Here is a 19,245-nt window from a genome sequence, read left to right on the forward strand (position 1 = left end):
GGCTAAGGCTAAGCTAAAAACAATAAAAAGGAGGTGGCATTACAAACCACCATATGATAAAAATACTTAAAACCACCACCATTTTACAAAAATAGCTCCTTATATATCTAGAAAAAAAAGATATGATCAGAACTGTGCACTAGGAAACGTGAAACTGTAGCTCTGCACCAGGATGTGCCCAAAGGAGAATTCCACCTCTGGGCTTTCTGACCTGGAGACCATGCCTGGAAGCACACAGTCTACTGCCTCACTCTAAGAAAAGCCAGCCATGTTTTTACTTTTTTTTTTTTTTTTCTTATGTTGCCCAGGCTGGACTTCAACTGCTGGGCTGAAGTCATGCTCCGCCTCAGCCTCCTGTGTACCTGGATTACAGATGCATGCCACTGCACCCAGTTCAACCATGCTTTTAAAGGGCTTTGAATGTGCTTCTTTGTAACAGTATCTTCCTACATTTCACACAGGACAAAATTCTAGAAATAAAAGCACACACCTGGATTTTCTAATTATGAACAGCATGCAAGGATTGTTCATTATGAACCAGATTTATGATGACTTTTATGGCTGGGGTCAATACGGAAGTAAGACCTTTGACGGGGCAGTCATACTGCAGCAAACACATCTGGGACATGACCGTCAGCTCGAACAAGAACGTCTGTGAAATATTCCTATCCAAAATGCCCTGCAACAAATTACTGAAAGATAAGGAAAGAAAGCCAGAAGTGGTGTTTTTAAAACAATCTTTAAAAAGGAAAAAGGCAGAAGACACTGTAAAAAGTATTTCCAGAAGAGAAGGTTAAAAATGACAGACTCTGTCACAGGTCTCGCCCCCAAGGCAATCCCTCCTGAGCAACTTCATTATTTCCACTTGCTCAGGAATTGACCAGCGTCTTGCAAAACACAGGTCAAAACTTCCCCAGTGCTCTGAATTATGCAACTGGGAATCCGTACCACACTGTTTTTGTCAACAAGGCTCCGCTGAAGCTTCCTCCTTTAACTTCACGTTGGGAAAAAGACTCCAGATGCCTTCCCCATTCATTTTTCAAATGTTTCATTCAATCAGAAACTCTACATATACACTTTGGAACTTACACATTTGATATCTGCAAAGCTCGCAGGCAAGCTCTCCAGCCAACATGCCTGTCTGTCTCCACCCAGGTGTGGCATGCCCCACACGTGTGCCAGGCATGGCCCCCTGCCCTATAAACTCAGAGTGGGTTGGCTGCTCTCCCCTGTAACTGACACAGAAACAGGCCTATTAGACTCCAGTCTTAGGTCTGTGCCTATCCCCCACTCCTGTCTCCATCATCCCTCATTGCCCTTATTTCCTTGGCACCTAGCACAGGCCTTAGCGTCTAGGGGCACAGCATATGTTAAATAAGGAAAAGACAAGAGCCCATGAGAGAAATGGCAGCCTCACCCTTGGGGACACACAGCTCAGGTGTGGATGCCAAGTATCAAGAACGGAAGCGTAGCCTCAACTTGTAGCCTAATACAAATGCCAGCTCACAGCCCACGAGCTGTGAATCACAAAAGTCAATTTATCTCAGAGCCTCAGTTTCCTCAACTGTATAAAAAGTATCAGTATCTCCCGCCTCACAGGTTACCAAGAGGATTAAATGAGGTAAAACACCTGGCCTGGTGCCTGGCAGCTCACTGTTGTCCTGAAATCTATGTATATCTCCTTCCCTCCGAATTCCTATGTCGACTTTGCTTCCAGTTATCCACCATTCAGTGCACCATGACTAGGTACAATGAAAAACAACAGCCAGTTCCACCAAGGGGCTGGCACCTGAACCATCTATCTCCCCATAGCCCTTTCCCATGAGCACCAGATAGCAGGTGCCATACCCAGAGCATTCACCTGTTAATTGGATACGATCTACTTCTAAGTAGCAGGGAAGGATGCCAGCTCCCCTTTGCCACTGATTTCCGTTCCCTCAATGCTCCTGGTCTAAGCCACGCCTAACTCCTCCCCACCGGAGAATGGGAGAGGAGAGTGCTCTTCCTGGTGAGTAGGGGCAGAAGGCAGGTACCATGGACAGGCTTCTTGTTTGGGTAGAGACCATCCATTAAAAAATCATTAGCACCAGCCATGGCCAACATGGTGAAACTTTGCTTCTACTAAAAATACAAAAATTAGCCAGGCATGGTGGTGTGTGCCTGTAATCCCAGCTATTCGGAAGGCTGAGCCACCATAACTGCTTGAACCTGGGAGGTGGGGGTTGCAGTGAGTTTAGGTCGTGCCACTGCACTCCAGCCTGGGCAACACAGTGAGATCTCAAAAAAAAAGAAGAAGAAAAAAAAAGATCTTAAGCATTGGGAATTAGGCCTCTTTTCCTTTACTCTCCACCCAGACTGATGCAAGGCAGCCAGCTGGAGCAAGTGTATCTCCTCTGCAGACCCAGCTGACCTTTGAGTAGACTGTGCCAGGGCCTAGAATGTGGGTCAGGGAGAGTCAGCAAGCCCACCTGCCTGCACCGCAGATGAGCTCTAGTCCACCACTTCCTCTATATTGTAACGAGGGTGGCATTTTGGTCTTGTTCTGACACTCACATCACCCTCTCTTCCAACAGTATCAGTTTAACCTACTGACTCCCTTAAACCCAATGCCACTACTCAATTATTAGCATTGAGGAAGCTCCCATCATATTCAACAAAAGTTTTAGTGCTTTTACAAGATACAGAAATCCACTAGACGAAGTCCCCATTCTTGTGGTTTACTCATAAGAAAAATAAAACTAAAATATATCTATTAAAAGGTAGAAAGGGGGCAGGGCATGGTGGCTTACACCTATAATCCCAGCACTTTGGGAGGCTGAGGCAGGAAAATTGCTTGAGCTCAGGAGTTTGGGCAAAACCCTGTCTCTACAAAAATAAATAAAATATACAAATATAAATACATAAATATATATATATATAGCGTGCACACAATGAAAAATTATCCAGTGGCAAAAATGAATGAAAATGAAATCTGCAGACTACTTATGAGTCTCTTTTTATAAACTTCATAAACAAAAATAGTATATATTATTTACAGATACATGTATATAAGTACTCTTTTCTTTTTTCCTTTTTCTAACCAGAGCCTTGTCAATATGCTTTAAAAAAAAAAAAAAAAGTGCAGGAATGATGAACTATTCTGGAATGCCTTTACCCCTAGTCATGGTGCACTGGATGGTGGATAACTAGAAGCAGAGATTCCCAGTTGCACAGTTCCCAGTTGCTCCTGGCAGGGAGCACCCACCGGGTACTTCCCTGTGGTGCACAGTGGTTTAGTTCTCCAGCTAGGAGGTTGGCTCCCAGGTATGTATCAGTATGCTCCAAAACGTATATATCCATCACCTCTTGTTTGACACGAATTTTAAGTTACCTAAGAAAACATTTCTAAACTACAGGTAGATGAGAGAAATGCTGTAAGACAGACACAAGAAAAAGACTCACTGATAGATGTTCAACAAACACCAGGCCAAAAGCGGGCCAATGCTGAGACACCCTGGCCCCCCATGGCTTTCCAGGCCAGTCTGGAAGGTCCAATCTGAGCTGAAACCCTACAGGGTTCAAAGCATTGAGGCCTCCCCACCCCCGCCCAACCATCTGCAGTCATCTTATTTTGCATGTAGGAAAGGAAAAGGTGGCTAAAAAACTATGCCTGTGCTAATTCTTCGCCTAGAGGGAGTACAGAACATTGGCACCTGCCAGGCTAACCCACCCACTGCTGACCCTCCTCACTCTAAATGTTACAGGCAGTTCTCAAAATGCCTCCAGGCTTATCACTTTAATAATCCTCTTCCCGGCCCAACCCCAGGAATTCCTGGTTCCTGTACGGCAAGGCCAGAAGCTACACCCTGGTGAAAGGCCACTGGGAAGTATAGGCCTTAATGCACACTTGCTCCAGACGGAGCAGAGGCAACACTAGTCAGCCCAGGTGACAGACTGGCTCCTGTCCCCACAAGCCTGACAAGTCCACAGGATTATCTAGGGGTTCACAGATTTGGGGCAACAGTGCTAAATGCAGGTCTCCCTGTCATGCCTGGAGTGTCATAGAATGGCCACTTAATAGGCTTGCTGCTGGGTGTTGGCACCTATTTCTATATTTATGTAGATTCTATGACTGTTTTAGATTTGTATTAAGATTAGTGGCAGAATTGTATTACATGCCTTTTAAATATATTAATCTAACCACATGGGTTTTCTTTTTAATGTGATACAGTGAATTGCGATGTATAACATTAACTGAGCACTTACTATGCACCAAGCCCAGGTCTAATCATTTCACAGATACCCCATTTCGTCCTTCCATCAACCCTATACAGCTGTACTGTAATCGTCCTGCTAATTTTATAGATGAGGAGACTGAAGCTCAGGGAGATTAACTAATTTGGCTAATGTCAGAGAATTAGTAAATGACAAGGCTGGGGCAAACCATGCTCTAATCCCTGAGCCAGAAGTTTCTCTAGCCAACACAATACCTCATGTTATGCTATCCTTGCATTGCTAGAGTAAACCTTTTTTGGTCCTGAAAAAGTAATCTTTCAATACACTACTGTATTCAAATTATTATTTGATTTAGAAACATACTTTAAAATGTTGCAAATATATATAAACATATATATGCACTAACACATATTACATTCATATGAGACTGATCTGTAACTTTACACCATGAATGGAAGAAGAAACATTTTTACAAAGAAAAAGAAATAGAAATTCGCATAAAAATCTTAAAATTTTATGGCAAAACACACCTAAACAATGTAAAAACAAATTATAGAAACAATAGCTGGGGATGCATTTGCAATGCACACAACAAATAATTTATAGCTCTAATATACAAAGAGCTCCTAAAAATTCAAAACAATCCAGTAGACGAAAAAACGGAGAAAGGATATGGGTATGGAATTCATAGAAGAAAAAATACAAATGATCAATAAACATGTGAAATGATGCTCAACCTCACCAGTACTCAGGAAAACACAAATTAAAATAAAGTGGTGAAAAAAAAAGTTTAGTTAAAAATAATTAAGACTGGAATACCATTTTCAGTCATCAGATTAGCAAAAACAACACAACATCTAGCACTGGTGGAAATGCCCAGTAAAAGGTGTTCAGGCTCTGTGTTCTCATTCAAATCTCATGGCAAACGGTAAGCCCCATGTGTCAGGGGAGGGGCCTGATGGGAGATGACTGGATCATGGGGGCGGATTTCTCCCCTATTCTTTTCATGATAGTAAGTGTGTTCTCGGAGAGCTGAAGTGTATGGCACGTTCTCCCTCACACTCTCTGTCTCTCTCCTGCTCTGCCATGGTAAGACATGCTTGCTTCCCCTTCACTTTCCACCATGATTGTAGTTTCCTGAGGCCTCCCAGCCATGCTTCCTGCCAAGCCTGTGAAACTGAGTCAATTAAACCTCTTTTCTTCATAAATTACCCAGTCTCAGGTAGTTCTTTACAGCAGTGTGAGAACAAACTAATACAGGGGTACTCATACACTGCTAGTACAAGTCTGCCAAAAGACTAGAGCAATTCAGTGTGGCGTAACTACTAAAAACTACTGACCTGGAGAGAGATACACAGGACAACAGTCACTTACTGGCTCATTCATTCATTCATGCCACAATGAGCACCTACAACCTGCCATGCACTTTTTTCAATTATTTGTTATCAAAAGAGCTTAAATTCAGAAGTGTGTAAGCTCAAGAGAAGTGAAAATGGCAAGCTGCTGAATAATGCCTACAGCAGGTTCCTCCCTTTTTTAAAAACATGCATGTTTGTGAGGGTCAGGAGAAAGTTGTGGAAGGCTCTGCTACAACAAGCAGTCAAAAGTTGATTAGCACCTAGCTGTTTATACATCTTCTGTTTCTCTTGGCATGAGCACACAGTAACAAAAGCAATAACCTATAACGCTGAGAAATCTAACAGAAAATGTCACAGTCTTTGTTTACACACAACACAAGAAGAGCAAAGGGCCCGCACTGTGTTAGTGGCAGAGCCAAAAGTCCACCCTCATCCTGCTGAATGAATGCACAGCTGGGCTCTTCACCATAAAATGACAGTGTTTCTCCTCACTCACATTCACCCACCCACACAGAGCTGAAAGCAGGAAGGCTTCCATGCCCGCACTGATGGTAAGTTGTGGGAGGCAGTCGGGCAACATTTCTGGAGTTCCTATGAATGATGTGCTATGCTTTTCCGCCTGCAGACATTCAGGTGGACTCAGATCTGAGACATATTCAAAAGTATGTTCGCATCCTGGCCCTTGATTTATGTATTTCCTCTTCCCTAGGGGATTCTACAAAGCATTTCCAAAAAGGCTGGTCCCTGCCCCTTAACTGGTTCCTCCTCCAGGCAACAGCATTCCAGCTGGGCTTTGGGAAATCTCCCTACTCCTTCAAAACAGTGGTTTCTCCTCTGGCTTCTTTTCAGGTTTCCTATGAGTCTATGAGGCTACCCCACCCAAAGTCTTCCAAGGAACTGATGATGCTCAGGTTAGCTGGCGACCACAGAACTTTGACCAGTATAACGAACTGTGACAGAAAGGAATGCATTCTGTTGACCAATCCCCCTGCAATATAGCACAGACGACAGGGGTACTTCAACGCTCCATTGCTTAGGAGAAACAGCCAGCACTTGTACAGGCTCAAAGACACAGAAACTTCGAAAACAATTCAAGTGTCCATACCACTGCCCAAGGCCCAATGATGGTTCATCTGTTTGTGTTTTTATTTATAGATTTATGGAAATAGAGATATCTGGCCAGGTGCAGTGGCTCACGCCTGTAATGCTAGCACTTTGGGAGGCCGAGGCAGGTGGATCACCTGAGTTCGGGAGTTTGAGCCTGGTCAACATGGTGAAACCCCATCTCTACTAAAAATACAAAAATTAGCCAGGCATGGTAGCAGGCGTCTGTAATCCCAGCTACTCAAGAGGCTGAGGCACGAGAATCGCTTGAACACGGGAGGCGGAGGTTGCAGTGAGCCGAGATTATGCCACTGCATGCCAGCCTAGGAGTTTTTCTTAAGAAAAGAAAAAAGAGCCGGGCACGGTGGCTCACGCCTGTAATTCAAGCACTTTGGGAGGCCGAGGCGGGTGGATCACCTGAGGTTGGGAGTTCAAGACCAGCCTGGCCAACACGGTGAAACCCCGTCTCTACTAAAAATACAAAAATTAGCCAGGCATGGTGGCATGTTCCTGTTATCCCAGCTACTCGAGAGGCTGAGGCAGGAGAATCGCTTGAACCTGGGAGGCGGAGGTTGCGGTGAGCTGAGATCGCACCATTGCACTCCAGCCTAGGCAAAAAGAGTGAAACTCTGTCTCAACAAAAAAAAAAAAAAGAAAAAAGAAATACATATTTAACTAAATATAAAAACACTCAAAAAACAAAGAAGTAATTGGCCCAGGTCAAATACCTCCTTCTCTATGAATTCTCTGGCCTCTTCCTTCTGGGAGTATATGCTCTCTCTTAAGGCACCTGCCGCTTTCCAACTTGGGTTATAGTTATTTAAATACAGACATTGCCTCCTCTAGGCAGGAATCCTTTAGGATTCCTGAGGACAAAATCCCTAAATTATTAATGGATTAATGGATCCCCCCTGGCGTCCTGACCACATGTGACAGACTCATATGTTGCCCAGTGTGCTGAAACACGTCTGCCTGCAAACCCCTGCTTACACCAACTGTACTTGTTATTGTAAATTTACATACACACATTTATTACACAAACATACATACATATAATGCACATATAGTATAAATATATATACACACACTTAACTAGATAAACCCATGAAATAAGTGCATCATTGTTTCTATTAGAACTATTAATAATGCCTGGCGCAGTGGCTCAAGCCTGTAATCCTAGCATTTGGGAGGCCGAGGTGGGCGGATCATGAGGTCAGAAGATCGAAACCATCCTGGCTAATACAGTGAAACCCCGTCCCTACTGAAAAACACACACAAAAAAAATTAGCCGGGCGAGGTGGCAGGCGCCTGTAGTCCCAGCTACTCGGGAGGCTGAGGCAGGAGAATGGTGTGAACCCGGGAGGCGGAGCTTGCAGTGAGTCGAGATCACACCACTGCACTCCACCCTGGGAGACAGCGAGACTACGTCTCAAAAAAACAAACAAACAGAAAACAAACACTATTAACAAGTTTCTATTAAAACAAGTTGTTAAAAAAAAAAAAAAAAAGAAACAGAAACAGAAAAAGAAAGATACCACCTGCTAACCAAATTACAGCTATGGCAAAACAAGTATAGAGGATTGGGTGAAAATTCGTAAAATTTGTAATTCCACATTCATGTTGCTTCTAAGTTCTCAATTGTCACCAAGAAAATTAATTAAATTAATTAATGGCCAGGCACAGTGACCCATGTCTATAATCCCAGCACTTTGAGAGGCCAAGGCAAGAGGACTGCTTGAGCCCAGGAGTTCAAGACCAGCCTGGGCAACATGGCAGGACCTTGTCGCTACTAAAAATAAAAAACACTAGCTTGTCATGGTCATTAGGAGGTCAAGGCTGCATGATCGCACCACGACACTCCAGCCTGGGCAACAGAGAGACCCTGCCTCAGAAAAGAAACAACAAGGCTGGGCGCAGTGGCTCACGCCTGTAATCCCAGCACTTTGGGAGGCTGAGGCAGGCAGATCACTTGAGGTCACGAATTCAAGACCAGCCTGGGCAACATGGTGAAACCCCATCTCTACTAAAAATACAAAAATTAGGCCGGGCACAGTGGCTCACAACTATAATTCCAGCACTTTGGGAAGCTGAGGGGGGGGTGGATCACCTGAAGTCAGGAGTTCGAGAACAGCCTGGCCAACATGGTGAAACCCCGTCTCTATTGAAAATACAAAAATCAGCCGGGTGTGGTGGCGCATGCCTGTAGTCTCAGTTACTTAGGCTGAGGCAAGAGAATTGCTCAAATCCAGGAGGTGGAGGCTGCAGTGAGTCGAGATTATGCCACTGCACTCCAGTCTGGGCAACAAAGCGAGACTCCATCTCAAAAAAAAAAAGAAAAGAAAAAGAAAAAAAAAAACTAGCTGGGTATGATGGCACACATTTGTAATCCCAGCTACTTGGGAGGCTGAGGCAGGAGGATCACTTGAACCCAGGAGGCGGAGGTTGTAGTGAGCCGAGCTTGTACCACTGTACTCCAGCCTGGGTAATAGAGCAAGACTCTGTCTCAAAAAGAAAAAAGAAAAAACAGATACTGAAGACAATCAATTATCGGTGTGGCACATGCAAAAAAATAACTAGCAGTTCTCATTAGTAAACTGAAAGTAAAAGAAAAGGACAATAAAAGATTGACATATGAGAATATATCAATTTTTTGTTTTTAAGAGATAGGGTCTTGCTATGTTGCCCAGGCTGGTCTTAAACTCCTGGGCTCAAGTCATCCTCCCACCTCAGCCTCCTGAGTAGCTGGGACTATAGGAGCACACTATCATGCCTATCATTTTTTTACATCCCTAAACTATGTATTGTTTTTTAAGAATCTTTGTCTTTGTTCTTCAGTTAACTGATTGGTGGTCAGTCCCCATCTCATGAGACAGACACTTAATGACCACTGATCAGATGTCATGTCAGGTCAGGAAATAATCTAGTGTAAACCTGGGCTGAAGAAGCTATGCACAGGCTATGAGTACAGCACTTAGCACTTTTTTTTTTTTTTTTTTTTTTTTGAGACAGGATCTGGTTCTGTCACCAAGGCAGGAGTGCAATGATGCAGTCTTGGCTCACTGCAGCCTCAGCCTCCTGGGCTCAAGCAATCCTCCCACGTCAGCCTCCTGAGTAGCTGGGACCACAGGTGTGCACCACCACGCCTGGCTAATTTTTATGTTTTTTTGTACAGACGGAGTTTCATCATGTTGCCCAGGCTAGTCTCGAACTCCTGAACTCAAGTTATCTGCCTGTCCCAGCCTCCCAAAGTGCTGGGATTACAGGTGTGAGCCACCACCATACACAGCCTAGTACTTAGCACTTCCTAAATAAAATTCTTCCTGCCCTCAACAAAAAGAAACAACTATATAATTTGTTTAAAGACCAGGACAAGTTAATAAGAGTACGGAATTCAGAATTCTCAATTTCCCACCTGAAACAAATGCTCTAAGTCCCAGGCCTCCCTGAAGCTACCCTGACGTTGATACGTGAACCTAGTAAAACACTGGTCCTATCTTACATCTCCCCAAACTAGATCTAGAGATGAGGTGAAAACCCACATGGCCAGGAGAAAAGCATGACTGTGATCTGCACTGCCTGACCCAGGCCAGCAGGTTGACTACACCTGCTGCAAAGGTTCCTGGGCTAAAAACTACTCCCTTTAATCGGTGTTTCAGGGCATCTGGGAATAAGGAGCAGGGTAAACCAGAAGGAAATGAAAATGAAATTTCTCTTACCTCACCTATGCCAAAAGGCTGCAGAGCTGTGGCCTTTGACACTTACAAGATTATCTTAACACCAGGAGGGCAGAAAACATCTCCAAGACAGAGAGCACAGGTCTTCCTTCTCAGCACATCAACACCCAGCTCAGTAACGGTGAGACCCCAAAAGAGGCAACTACTTACCTGGAAAAAGCAGCTGGGGAGAGGCTGGAAAACAAAAGTGGGCTCCACCTCTAGTTTTTCTTGTTCTAAACTAAACCCTAGAGATGGATATATGTAGATTTGCTTGTCCTGTTTGGTAACCAAAGGTCAGGAAAGCCAGCTGCTTTCTACAAAAAATGAAATCAGGCCAGGTGCGGTGGCTCTCGCCTGTAATCCCAGCACTTTGGGAGGCCGAGGCAGGCAGATCATGAGGTCAGGAGATCGAGACCATTCTGGCTAACACGGTGAAACTCCATCTCTACTAAAAATACAAAAAATTAGCCGGGCGTGGTTGCAGGCGCCTGTAGTCCCAGCTACTTGGGAGGTTGAGGCAGGAGAATGGCATGAACCCAGGAGGCAGAGCTTGCAGTGAGCCGAGATTGCACCACTGCATTCCAGCCTGGGCAACAGAGCGAGACTTCATCACAAAAAAAAAAAAAAAGAAAGAAAATGAAATCAGGAAGTGTGTATGGGCTGGGCACAGTGGCTCATACCTGTAATCCCAGCACTTTGGGAGGCCAAGGTGAGAGGATCACTTGAGGTCAGGGGTTCGAGACCAGCCTGGCCAACTTGTGAAACCCCATCTCTGCTAAAAATACAAAACTCAGGCAGGAGTGGTGCCACATGCCTGTAATCCCAGCTATTTGGGGGCTGAGGCAGGAGAATCGCTTAAACCCAGGAGGCAGAGGTTGCAGTGAGCCAAGATCGCATCACTGCACTCCAGCAGTCCAGCTTCGGCGACAGAGAGAGACTCCATCAGCTGTGCACCTCTCTGGATGGGGTACTCACCCCAGAGACTGGCTGTCTCCCACAAGCCATTCCTGATGGGCTCCACATTCTGCCCACGAGGGCAGCAGATGGGCAAACTCCAAGGCTCTGTTGTGGCCCCCCACTGGCCTCACTTCTCTCCATATGCAGGGCCAGGGCCAGGTCCAGGTCCAGGAGGGTCACCTTTACAGCACCTAGGTGCAACCGAACACACTGCCACCAGCCCTCGGCCACTCCTGAGAAGGACCCACTTGGTACTGAAACATTTGCCAAACATAAGGAAAACAGGACAAAGAACAGCCCCTCCAACAGACATACACACAGACACATTCACGTGTCATCCAGCTCCAGCTGGTTTTTAAGCTTCTGTTTGCCTTCACCACATTATATTCAGAGGGAGGGGTAAGGTCTGATTCCTAGGAATCTGAAAAGTCTCCCAGGTGCCTAATCCCTCCCCACCCAGGAATCACTGAGCAAACTCAGGTTCTCCACAGTCTCACCTCCGACTATAGTGATTCTCCACCCTCCCACGCCCACCCTGCCCATCCCTTGCTGACTGCAGGACTGATGTCCACCGCAGGGCCACTGTAGAGCCACCAGCCACCTCGCTTCACCCCACACCCCCAACACAAAGAAACATCAAGGTCTTCTTGATTGGACCAATGCCCCAAGCCAGGAGGCTCATGCTTGACTTTCCAAACAACCACCCCTCGCTCTGTAGTTTTAGCCAAGCATCCTCAAGGTGATTTCCCTTTTCCCAGAATTAACACAGAAAAAGAAAGCATTAGGCAAGAGAAAAACAAGAAAAAGAAGACCAGGAACTATGCTAGGAGATTTAAAAGAGGGAAATGATCACTAACAAAAGAGAACTTGCCCAACAGAAAAGGAAAAGCAATTCAAGCTAAGCAAAACCACGCCACTGCGTCAGCCAAGACACTGGGCTGCAGCATGGTCAGGGAGTCTGGCAAGCATCCTGGCTGTTTAGAAAAGCGCGGCGGCCCCCAACGAACACACTCGTGAGTATCAATCAAGGGCAGCATTCATCTGGTCAAACGAAATCAAACACCTAAAAGAAATGCCCTTGGTTCCCCTCTCCCCCTGCCACCCCTTCCCAACACGGTTACCAGCAGACAGGCTCGATCTCACCACCTGCCACTTCAGGGCTCATTTCTCCACAGTTCACCGAGGCCTTTTGGGGCCCTGCACTCTGCTGAGTGCGTGTGCATGACAGTGACACTCTAATGGGGTTTGGAGATACACACTAAAATCCACATGGGAACATGATGACTTCAGACACAGCAGAGGGCTACTTCAGGGCAGAGAGCAACATCAGTGACCACTGAGGGTGGGCTTTTGTGCTATGACCTGAAGACAAAGAACATTCCAGGAAGTGGGAACCCCATGTGCAAAGACTCTAAGAAGGAGCAGCAGCTACTGCATCTAATCTCTACCCTTTTCTTCCCATTCTAAAAAAACCTTCCCGAAACCTAGATGTGGTCTCACCTTTCTCTTCTGCTTAAAAGCCTTTGATTCCCACTGCCTATATAATAAAGCCCCTAAGACCCCCTTCTTGAGTAAAGTTTACTGAACGTAAATCACACATACCTACACGCACACATACATAGATACTCCATTTCCACTGACACCTTCCCTGACTACCAACACCCCTCAGACAGCCTGTAGAGTCCACCCTACCCACCCTTGATACGCAGTCAATGAGAAGACATTCTTGATGACTTGGTCGGGGGTGTGTCTGAATCTATACACAACACACCAAGACTGACCTGGGTTCAAACCCTGACTCTGTCACTTACTACCCATGTGTCCCTGAACAAATATCTTAACTATCTCTCTGAGCCTCCATTTCATGTATGTGTAAAAAAGTGATAACAGCACTAACCTTGGGTGCCCCAACACTGATCATCACTGTTATTACATGGGCTGCTTAGCTTCCCACAGATAAAAATTTCATCTCCAGCCCCTAGATGATACCCCTAAACGCAGGTGGCTCTGCCCCTGAGGGACCTCACTGGCCACCCACCATGTGGTTCGAGATACCCCACCCTGAGTCCAGTAGCAACCACCACACACACATACCCATGGCACCATGTTCAGAAGACTGGTACATTCATTCTTTTTTCTTCTTTTTTTTTTTTTTTTGAGATAGAGTCTCACTCTGTCGCCCAGGCTGGAATGCAGCAGTGTGATCTCAGCTCACTGCAACCTCCACCTCCAGGGTTCAAGCGATTCTCCTGCCTCAGCCTCCTAAGTAGCTGGGACTACAGGTGTGCACTACCACATCTGGCTAATTTTTTATATTTTTAATAGAGACAGGGTTTCACTGTGTTAGCCAGGATGGTCTCGATCTCCCGACTTCATGATCTACCCGCCTCAGCCTCCCAAAGTGCTGGGATTACAGGCGTGAGCCATAAAACCTCCAGAACACATTTTAAAATGCCTGTTCCAGGCTGGATGTAGTGGTTTACGTCTATAAACTCAACGTCTGTGGTTCAAAAACAAAATAAATAAATACATAAATGCCTGTTCGGAGAACACAAAAGTAAAACCACTTAGAAAATACAGGTTTTGTCCCAGGCACCAAAGACAAGGAGAAGACAGTCCCTGAACACTTTTCATTCACAGCTACTACTAGGACCCTCACAGTTACAGAACCCAGAAGGACACAGACAGCTGTGGGGTGTGTGAGTGAGGGGTGGGGGGGCACATCATGGCTGGAGCAGGAGAGAGAGGACCACAACCAAATAGAGCTTGAACTCAACTTCATCAAGGTACAACTCAACCTTCTACTTCCCAAGACTGGTTAATCCTGCCTCCTTATAATTAAAGAAAAAAATACATTATGCAATGAACTGAAAATCTGGTTCAAATTCAGCAACCCGTAAGAGTCCAGGTTTAGGGTCCACTGGCCAAAAGTATAACTGCTCCTAACTACAGCAGCTTGGGAAGAAAATAATGTAGCCACAGGTATGCAGATTTCAGTGAAATGTAGCAAAACATTTCTGAACAGCTCTCTGTACCAAATGCAGTTCAGTTAACATTGCTCTCCAAACTTCCTTCTCTTTCAAAAAGAGCTACCAAACTTGATCCAATCTAATTCATGTTGGCCCCAGCCCACACATTCCAAATAAACATTTTCAAAACTCAGATTATTTTTTTAGTTTACCATAAAATTTATAATGACATCACATGCATTTGGGAATGTAGAAACTTAAATCCATGATCTGAATGATGGTCAAAGAAATTGTTTTTTTGTTTTTGGGAGTGAGCTGTCATCCAGACTGGAGTGCGGTGGTGCAATCATGGCTCACTGTAGCCTTGACTTCCAAGGCTCAAGTGACCGTTCCACCTCAGCCTCCCGAATAGCTGGGACCACAGGCACATACCACCACACTTTGCTAGTTTTAAATTTTCTGTAGACACAGGGTCTCACTATGTTGCCCAGGCTGGTCCCAAACTCCTAGGCTCACGAAATCCTCCTGCATTGACCTCCCAAAGTGCTGGGATTACAGGTATGAGCCACTGCACCTGGTCTAGTTCATTTCTTTTTTTTTTCTTTTTTTTTTTTTTGAGATGAAGTCTTGCTCTGTCGCCCAGGCTGGGGTGCAGTGGCCGGATCTCAGCTCACTGCAAGCTCCGCCTCCCGGGTTCACGCCATTCTCCTGCCTCAGCCTCCCAAGTAGCTGGGACTACAGGCGCCCGCCACCTCGCCCAGCTAGTTTTTTGTATTTTTTAGTAGAGACGGGGTTTCACCGTGTTAGCCAGGATGGTCTCGATCTCCTGACCTCATGATCCGCCCGTCTCGGCCTCCCAAAGTGCTGGGATTACAGGCTTGAGCCACCGCGCCCGGCCTAGTTCATTTCTTAACACGATAGAAAACTCAATTCTCGGCTGGGCGTGGTGGCTCATGCCTGTAATCTCAGCACTTTGGGAGGCCGAGGTGGGTGGATCACCTGAGGTCAGGAGGTCAAGACCAGCCAGGCCAACATGATGAAATCCCATCTCTACTAAAAATACAAAAAAATTAGTCGAGTATGGTGGTGGATGCCTGTAATCCCAGCTACTCAGGAGGCTGAGGCAGGAGAATCGCTTGAACCTGGGAGGTGGAGGTTGCAGTAAGCGGAGATCACACCGCTGCACTCCAGCCTGGGCAACAAGAGTGAAACTCCATCTCAAAAAAAAAAAGGTCAGGTGCAGTGGCTCCCAGCACCTTGGGAGGCCAAGGCGGGTGGATCACAAGGTCACAAGTTCAAGACCAGCCTGGTCAACACAGTGAAACCCCATCTGTACCAAAAATACAAAAAAATTAGCTGGGCATGGTGGTGGGCGCCTGTAGTCCCAGCTACTTGGGAGGCTGAGGTAGGAGAATGGTTTGAACCTGAGAGGCAGAGATTACCTCAGTGAGCTGAGATCGTGCCACTGCATTCCCGCCTGGGCGACACAGTGAGACTCTGTCTCAAAAAAAAAAAAAAAAGAAAGAAAGAAAATAAAACTCATTCTCTTGGAGGGGAAATATATGTGTGTGTATATATATATATGCCAGTTCAAGCACTTAAACAGGTTTAAAAAATGAATGCTTTTTAAACACAGCTAATTTCTGCAGTCAGTCACTGTGACTTTCCACATGAGGGCAGCCCTAGACACTTGCAATCACAGACGGCCACAAACCAACTGGCTTTGGGTAAGAAAGGATACTCCTCCCAAAGAATGAATCAGTCTTAGGACCACAGATCCTCATGTCACTCATGCCTGCACCGTTCATCCCACAGAGCCTGCTTGCCTATGACGTGCCATTTCAGAGCTAAGAACTGTGCACTCCAATGCAAAAAGCAGTCCCCTGCCCTCCGCCTACCCAGCTCCTAACCCCACAGAAGACAAACAGGTCAGTCATATCACACATGAGGAGTATGGGGTATGGGGGTGGACTATTCACTCTGCAGGCCCACAGACAAAACACCTGGAGGGAGGGGAAGGTGAAACTAGAGCCAAGTTTTGAATGATGAGTTCAGCAGGCAAAGACGGGAAGAATGGCATATGCAGTAGAGACAAGATTTGCACAGGGAGAAACGCAAGAAGTTCAGGAGTGTGGCAAGAGATGAGACTCAAGGGGTAAGCAGGAGTCAGACCACAAGTTTGGATTTTATTGTGATAACAACAGAGAACCACTCAAGAATTTTAATCTCAGACAGTCCGACCCCTCCCCGTTGCGGATAAGAACATGAAGATGTGGAAGAGAGTTATGGAAACACTCTATTTGGCTCAAGAGCTAATGAAAAATGCTAAACCCTATGTATCCTTCAATGTTCAATAACGAAAAGCGCAGCCCAAAGACTTCTTCCAAATGGTCACCTTCTCTGTGCCTCAGTTTCCTCATCTGTAAAATGGACAGCAGCCACCTCACAGGGCTGTTGTGAGGACTGAATGGGTTCTATACACAAAGTGCTTACAGCAGAAGAAAGCTCCATCACTATCAGGTGGTGGTGGAACTACTAGTGCTAGGACTAGTAGTACCAGCAGTTTATGAGTCAGAACCCACTGCCCCCAGATCACAAAGCAGATGGAGACTTAACCACCTCCTAGGAAGCTGCTGTACAATGGTATAGGCTTGGAGACTGCTCAGAGTCACTTTGTGACTGAAGGGAAAAGAATGAACACGTGTTAGCCCCTCCCACCCCCATCCCCTCCAGTCATAAAGCTGGTCAAGGTGAAGCAGTGGCCTAGAGCAGAGCCCAGAGCAGAGCCCAGTTCCCTTGGTCTCAGCCGGCGGCAGGTCTCAAGGCTGTCAGCCCTCGCAGAATGGGGAACAGCCCCTCCCACCTTTCTCAGCCTGAGCCCCGCCCCACCCATCCAGGCACAGAAGGCTTCTTGTCCCTCCACCTCTCTGTTCCGGCAACCCTCTAGTCACCTCCGGAAATGAGACAAAGCCCATTATCCACCAACCAGAAGCCTCTGTATGGCCCAGGGAAGAAGGAGAGAGACTGTGCGGAATCCAGCAGGCATCGCTCAGTCCCTTTCCCAGCCCTATCCAAAGATAAAGACCCTGCTGTCAGGAGCCCGGGACTCCCGGGTGGGATAAAGAGAAAGCCACGCTGTACAAAGCTGAGAACAGTAAACATTCATGAAGAGATCCAAGTGCCCAGAACCGCAATTCCCAGACCTTTGGGTTTCACCAATTAGAAATTTTCCCCAAAAGTTTTGGGGACTTTTCAACAAATGGTACTGAAACAACTAGTTATCCACAGACACACACACACACACACACACACCTTCAATTCACATATCGCACCACATTTTAAAAGTTCAAAATGGATCACAGGCCTAAATGTAGAACATAAAACTATAAAATTTCTAGACGACACATGAGAAAATATTTGTGACGTGGGAGTAGGCAAAGATTTTAGCTGCGACACCAACCATAAAAGCACAAGCCATAAAAGAACAAACTGACTTCAGCAAATGTTTAAAACTTCTGTTCTTCAAACGACGCTGTTAAAAGAATGAAAAGACAGCCTCAGACAGGGAGTCAATATTTGCAAATTATATAATTGATCAAGGAATTGTATCCAAAATATATTTTTAAAAATCTCAAAACTAAGTTAATAATAACAACTCAACTTTTTCAACAGGCAAGTGATTTAAAGAGATACTTCACTGAGGGAGATACACGGACAGCAAATAAGTTCAGGAAAAGAGAGTAACCACCCTTACTCACAAGGGAAATGCAAATTAAACCTACCAGAATGGCAAAAATTAAAAAGACTACACATACAGTCAGGTGCAGTGGCTCACACCTGTAATCCCAGCACTTTGGGAGGCCAAGGCGGGTGGATCACGAGGTCAGGAAATCGAGACCATCCTGGCTAAGACGGTGAAACTCCGTCTCTACTAAAAATACAAAACTAGCCAGGCGTGGTTGCAGGCGCCTGTAGTCCCAGCTACTCGGGAGGCTGAGGCAGGAGAATGGCGTGAACCCGGGAGGCGGAGCTTACAGTGAGCTGAGATGGCACCACTGCACTCCAGCCTGGGCGACAGAGCGATACTTCGTCTCAAAAACACACACACACACAAAAGACTACACATACCAAGTGTTGGGGAGGACGTGGGATAACTAGAACCCAGTGCTGGTGAGGTGTGCAAAGCACTTTGGAAAAGCTTGGCAGTGTCTGGATATGTTAAACGTACACCCACCAAATCACCTAACCATTCCACTCTAGGTATTTACCCCAGGGAAGTGGAAGCAGATGTTGGCCGAGTGCAGTGGTTCACACCTATAATCCCAGCACTTTGGGAGACTGAGGCAGGAGGATCATTTAAGCTCAGGAGTTCAAGATCAGTCTGGGCAACTGTCTCCATTAAATTGTTGATAAAAATAAAGAAGATGTCCCCCACAAAGACTGGCACACAAATGTTGACAGCACCTTATCTTTTTGTAACATCTTTTCACAACATAGCATCTTCATTTGTGATTACACCAAGTGGAAACAGCCCAAACGTCCGTCGATAGGTGAATGAACAAATTGTAAAATGCCCATGCATTGGATTTTTTTAAAAATGAAACTGATAAATGCTACAATAATCTCAAAGTAATTTTACTGAGTGAAATAAGCCAGACTAAAAATAATACATACTGTAAAAAGAATATATACTGGCCAGAAGCGGTGGCTCACATCTGTAATCCCAGCACTCTGGGAGGCTGAGGCGGGCGGACTGCCTGAGCTCAGGAGTTTGAGACCAGCCTGGGCAAAAGAGTGAAGCCCAGTCTCTACTAAAAACACAAAAAAACTGGCCGGGCGTGGCAGCGTGCGACTGTAGTCCCAGCTACTTGGGAGGCCGAGGCAGGAGAATCGCTTGAACCTGGGAGGCGGAGGTTGCAGTGAGCT

At 45.8% G+C, this 19,245-nt stretch overlaps 1 protein-coding gene across 2 annotated transcripts in view; it reads right to left on the bottom strand.

Moving 5' to 3' along the window:
- Window positions 1-19,245, bottom strand: part of PACSIN2 (protein kinase C and casein kinase substrate in neurons 2) — a 142,370-nt gene that overhangs the window by 101,342 nt on the left and 21,783 nt on the right. The window contains exon 1 of one of the 2 annotated variants that reach the window (XM_023221797.3): window positions 10,562-10,762. The exons of the other annotated variant lie outside the window; for it this stretch is intronic. The gene's annotated coding sequence lies outside the window, so the exon portion shown is untranslated. Of the gene's footprint in view, window positions 1-10,561; window positions 10,763-19,245 lie in introns of those variants that run through there. 2 annotated transcript variants of the gene reach the window in all.

The sequence above is a fragment of the Piliocolobus tephrosceles genome, chromosome 19 (assembly GCF_002776525.5).
Source record: "Piliocolobus tephrosceles isolate RC106 chromosome 19, ASM277652v3, whole genome shotgun sequence".
Classification (NCBI taxonomy): Eukaryota; Metazoa; Chordata; class Mammalia; order Primates; family Cercopithecidae; genus Piliocolobus; species Piliocolobus tephrosceles.